The following is a 6,000-nucleotide window of genomic DNA, read 5'->3' on the forward strand; positions in this document are numbered from 1 at the left end:
GAGTATTTCCATACATGGGTCATGGCAGAATAACTGATAATAAAATTAAAACCCTGACTTGAACAATTAGAAAGCAGATGAAATATATGAACCAACTCTCTTCAGATTTAGACAAATAGCAATGTGAAATTCCTGGAAGAATAAAAGAACAAGGTGAGCACTGTACTACAATAGTTTCTGCACAGAACAACTGACCATATGCTGGCTGTGAGAGGGTGGTCTCAAACTGAGAAGGGTGTACTTTCTAGCTTTAGAGCCACAGATAAACGTTTGAAAGGGTGAGGTGGATGAAACTTGTGGAGCAGCGGGTGTTCTTTACTGAATATGGCTTATCTATCTGAACTGGGGTCCTCTTAAATGTTTTGCTGAATAAGTGACACATCATAAGGTGAGACTACACAAGCTCAGACCAAGAACAGCTGTTAAGGAGCTATAAACTGAAGGATTCTCAAAATTCACATGGGCTGGCTGGGGAACAGCTGAAGTAATATATAGCCTAATAATTCAGTTGGAAACCCCAGAAAAGTCACATTATAGGATGGTACTATCGTAGCTCTATAATAAAAGTTAACCCAGATCATCCAAGCAAACCTTAGAAGAAAAATCTCAGTAAGATGTTGATAAGGAAGTACATAAATGTCCAAAATGAAACTCAATGCTCTCTCAAGGAAAACTAACAAAATCTATGTACATGACACCATGTTAATCCATAATTTCCAGCATCCAATCAAGGATTACTAAACATATATGTATTAGAAAATTATACCTCCTGACCAGGAAAAAAATCAGCTACAAAGATCCAGAATTGACAGAGATGACAAAATTAACAAATACAGTAATCTAAAAACCATTATAAATGCATTTAAGGAATTAAAGGAAACATGAATATAGTGAAGAGAAAAATAGAAACTAAAAAAATGAAAAAGAAAAGAGAACAAGAAAAAAAGGGAACTTGTAGATCCAGGAATTACATTATCAAACATCTGGTTTTTATGGCTATTCATTCTATATCTCCTCAATCTACTTGCTCTTAACTTGTCAGTAATAAGGAAATATACTAACTCAGCTGCTTGCTTTCCCTTATTAGGCAGCATATTCAAATAATATATTTAAGTATATTCATTTTCACTGGAGAAAACCCATAAAACTCATACAATGAATAGTTGCTGAGATTAACAGAGCTGAGCTATTTTTTATTAAATATTTCTTAAAATGCAATGTATTTCTTAAAGTTCTAATGAAACAAAATCATTATTCAAAGTTGATTTTTAAAGTACATAGTTGCACTACATACTTGAAAATTAAATCTGAGTCTGATTAGAGAATGTTTCTCCTTAATTCACTTTCATTTTCCCTTTCAAAAATATTGTGTACCTGTTCTAAATTTGACAAGAATAATTCACTATATTTTCTCAAGCAATTTGCAGGGGTTCTAAAGATATATCAGTAACCATTAAATGCGCCCATAATTAATGCTAGTCAAAGTTAATGCTTTTTGAAATTCTACCCGAAATGTCTGAATCCATTACAAATAAGCCCAAGTCAAATGGTCATAATACTTCTTAGAGCTGCAGCAATATGATACATGAATTACAGTAAAATTTGTATACAGTCTATATGCTCAATATTAGGAAGAGACACACTTTTAATTTCCCAAAGATCAGCATACCAATACTTTAAAATGTAAATGTTTCAGTCTAAATGAGCCCAACACATGATCAGACTCAATTTATGAATATAACTTTTTTCCAAAATTCTTTTAAATGATCCCTGTAGTAATACCAAATGAATTTTGTTTGTTTTGAGACAGAGTTTCATTGTGTAGCTCCGACTGGCCTTGAACTCACTAAGTAGCACAGGCAGGCCTTGATTTATGGAGATCCTCCTGCCTCAGCCTCCTGAGTGCTGGGATTACAGGTGTGCACCACCACGGCTGGGCCATATGAATTTATTCTGAATTAAAGTCAGTGTTTAGGATTTGCTTAACATTTAGTCTTTATAATGTTTTCATAAAATGAGCATTAACCCTGAAAATCACCTGTTTTTACATATTTGAAATTGGTTTTGCATCAAAGTATTCCCTTGATAAAAGCAATAACATATGCACATTTTTAGAGATATAAGCTATAAAAATATTCTGATGTATTGAAGTTTTAGTGAGAGCATGCAATACTTTTCTTTCTGTTGGACTTATTTTATCTAGCATAATATTCTCTACATTCACACACAGTGAAATTAACAAATTTAAATGTAGTGTACCATGAGTTAAGTATACACTTGTATAATCCCTCAAGATATGAATTATATATAAATCCCTAGCAATGTAGGAAACATTTGCATCACTTCCAGAGAATTGCTGTGTGCCTTTTCCAAGATAATTCCTTAGAGGTAACCCTTGCTCTGATTTTTCTCCATAATTTATTTTATTTTGGGGCTTAGCATAATATCTGTAATTTGTTTCTCCACACTAAACACTTCAGTTTTTATACTGTGCTAAAACATCATACCACTCTTATAGTGAAAAGTAAATAAACAAGAAAAATAAAAACTATAATTAGCTCCCCATTCAACAGTGGAACCACTATGACATTAAGAGTCCATTACAATTTGGCATCAAACTTCCTCTCTAGCCTTGGTTAGAGCAGTCCCCATAATTTCCACTCTAAAATCAGACCACAATATCTCTTATCTCTTGAATAAAGCACAAATATTAGACTGTAATACTTGTTCTTACAGTGTTTAATAAATTGTCATGGTTTTGGCTATCTGAACATGAATGACGTGTAGTTAATTTAAATACAACTGAAATGACATATTTGAATTATGAGTCTTGCAAAATCAGTTGTGGAAGCAAGTCGTACAGGGAGTGAATGAGCACAGCTAGGCATATGCATCTGACTCAGTGTAATGACATTTGTTACACATCAAATATATATTCACTGTCAGCATGATTTTGAAGGGCTTACTCAAATTTTCACTATGTTTTAAGGAGGAAATTATAAGCTATAAAGAAACACAGTTTACAAGATATACAGCCTCAGAGAAAGTGATGTTCTGTCCAAGCTACTTCTCTATACTGTAAGAAATAGGAAAATCAACTTTTATTCTTACTCTAAATACATTAGCTTTATCATAGCCTTAGGCTTTTTCTTAATTACCAATTTACATGTTAATTCTTCCTTACAAATTAAAGAAAATTAGAAAGCGTCTCTCATACTTGAAATGTTGTAGATTGCTTTTTAGAATTTATAACTGCTTTCTAAGAAAGATAAAAAGGAATTTTTTAGGGATCATTATGAATTGGTTATATGTAGGAATTCTAATATATTAAAGTGTATCATATATATATATAATTTATTTTCCTTTCATGCATTTTGAATATTCTGTTCCCTCATACTAACTGTTGTATTACATTCACACAAATTCAAGGACAAAATAGGAAAAGATACATTGTTTTCTTCATACTAATGATTTCAGTTAATTGTAGTGAAGGAATAAAAAAAGATTGCAGCCAGGTCTTCAAATATCTTTCTCATCTATAAAGAAATTTCTGCCATTCAACTAATAATAAAACTACCCAATTTTGAGAATCTTATCTAGCAACTAGTAAATGTACAACAACTAATTGAAACTCACAACAAAATTTAAACAGATTTGTAAAATAATGTCAATACTATTGATAGGCCACAATGCAGCTCAACTTTTTCAGAAATATTTTTAAAGGTATCTAAAGAGTTCATGAGGTGAACAACATTTGATATATTACCCACTGACAGTGTTTACTTTAAATCAGAAAGTATAAGGTAGAATCTCAGAGGCTTGGCATAGCCAAAGTGTATTTCTTACTAATTCACCAATCAATGTAGTTTAGCAGGCCTTGTGCATGTCACACTCACTCACAGACACAGGCTGATAGACACTCCAAATTGAAATGTTTCTTTGACCTCCCAGAATGAAGAATTGTACTGAATCATGCACTGATTTGTAAAATTCTATTTAAAATAGAGCCACCTCTCTCTCTGATCTTTAATTGAACAATGGAGTCATATGGCCATACCCCTTTTTAAAAGGTATGGGGTAGTGCTAACCTAACAAATGCCTGACAAAAGTGGAGCAGAATGTTACAGCATTAACAATCACTTCATTATTCTTGGTAATTGATGATAAACTAGTCTTTTAAAAAGCCTCCAATGCTAGGTATGGTGGTGCACTCCTGTAGTCCCAGCACTTTGGAGGCTGAGGCAGGAAGATCGCTGTGAGTTCAAGGCTCAGCTATACACTGAGATCCTGTCTCAAAAAAAATAAAAATAAAATATCCTAGGACTTACATATTTTAGTTTTTCATTTTTTAATAAATAATTTTAAAAATAACTTTATTATCAAACACACACAATTAAAACCATTCAAAGAAGAACAATGCAAGGGGAAAAAACTACAGTAATTTCAAATACAGTAGAACTCAACCAAAACAAAACAAAAGCACTGAAACATTTTCCCATATAACTTAAAAAAGCATCTCAAGCTCCAAAAAGACACCAGAGGATGTGATTTGTTTCAGAAAGATCCCCACAACTCAAATTGAACAAATAATGATCTGGAAAAAAACTTCAGTTAGTTAGCAGACTCCACATAAGACAAACTTCTCCCTAATTTAAATTTCCATTCAGTCATATGACACGTGATGGAAGCACAATCTGAGAAATGTGTTATTAGGCCATTTCATCCGTGTGTACCTTAATTACACTTTCAGTTTCTCACACTAGAGAAACTATTCGGTATTTACACATATGTGTCCTATGTATTTCACTTAAGAGGATGGCCTCAATATGCATCCATTTAGCTAAAAATGTTTCTAGTTTCTCATTCTTTATGGCTGAGTAGTACTCCATTTTATGAAAAAAACCCACATTTTCTTTATCCAGTTTCCAGTTGATGGGCACTTGGGCTGTTTCCAAGCTTTAGCTATTACAAACTGTGCCGCTATAAACATGGGTGCACATATATCGCTGTGGTAAGATTCTTTTAATTCTTTTGGGAAGATACTCAGCAGGGGGAGAGCTGGGTCGAATGGGATCTCTAGCTCTAGTTCTTTGAGGTATCTCCATACTGATTTCCACAGTGGTTGCACCAGTCTGCACTCCCACCAACAATGGAGAAGGGTTCCTTTCTCCCCACACCCTGCAAGCATTTGTTATTAGATGATTTCTTAATAGCAGCCATTCTTTCTGCGGTGAGGTGGAATCTCAGTGTTGTTTTCATCTGCATGTCTCGAATAACCAGTGATATTGAACATTTTTTCATATATTTATTTGCTGCTTTTACTTCTTTGTGTGAGAAATGTCTGTTCATTTCAGATGCCCATTTTTGAATTGGGTCTTTGAATTTGGGGGTCTGATTTTTTCAGTTCTTTATATTCTAGATCATAGTCCTTTGTCTAAGGTACAGTTGCTGGAAATTTTTTCCCACATTGTACGTTGTCTCTTAGCTCTGTTGGTTATTTCTCTTGCAGTGCAGAAGCTTTCTAATAAGATAAGATCCCAGTTGTTGATTCTTTGTGCAAGTTCCCGTGCCACTGAGCTTTTGTTCATAAAGTCTTTTCCTATACCAATATCTTCAAGAGTTCTACCTATCTTCCTGCAAATTAATTTCTGTCCTAATATTTAAATATTTAATCCACTTTGATCTTAATTTAGTGCATGGTGATAGGTATGGGTCTAGTTTTAATCTTCGGCAGGTTGAAATCCAGTTTTTCCAACACCATTTATTAAATAGGCTATCTTTCCTCCCATGAGAATGGTTGGCTCTGTTGTCAAAGATGAGGTGGCTGAGCATATCTGTAGTTGTTTCTGCATCTTCTAATCTATTCCACTGATCCTCGGGTCTGTTTCTTTGCCAATACCATGCTGTTTTTATCACAGTAGCTTTGTAGTATAGTTTCAAGTTGGGAATTGTGATACCCCCAGCCATATCTCTGTGGCCTAAAATTTCTTTTGCTATTCT

This window comes from Heterocephalus glaber, unplaced genomic scaffold, assembly GCF_053883595.1.
Source record: "Heterocephalus glaber isolate CG9 unplaced genomic scaffold, H.glaber_assembly_v1.0 deba00001594, whole genome shotgun sequence".
NCBI lineage: Eukaryota > Metazoa > Chordata > Mammalia > Rodentia > Bathyergidae > Heterocephalus > Heterocephalus glaber.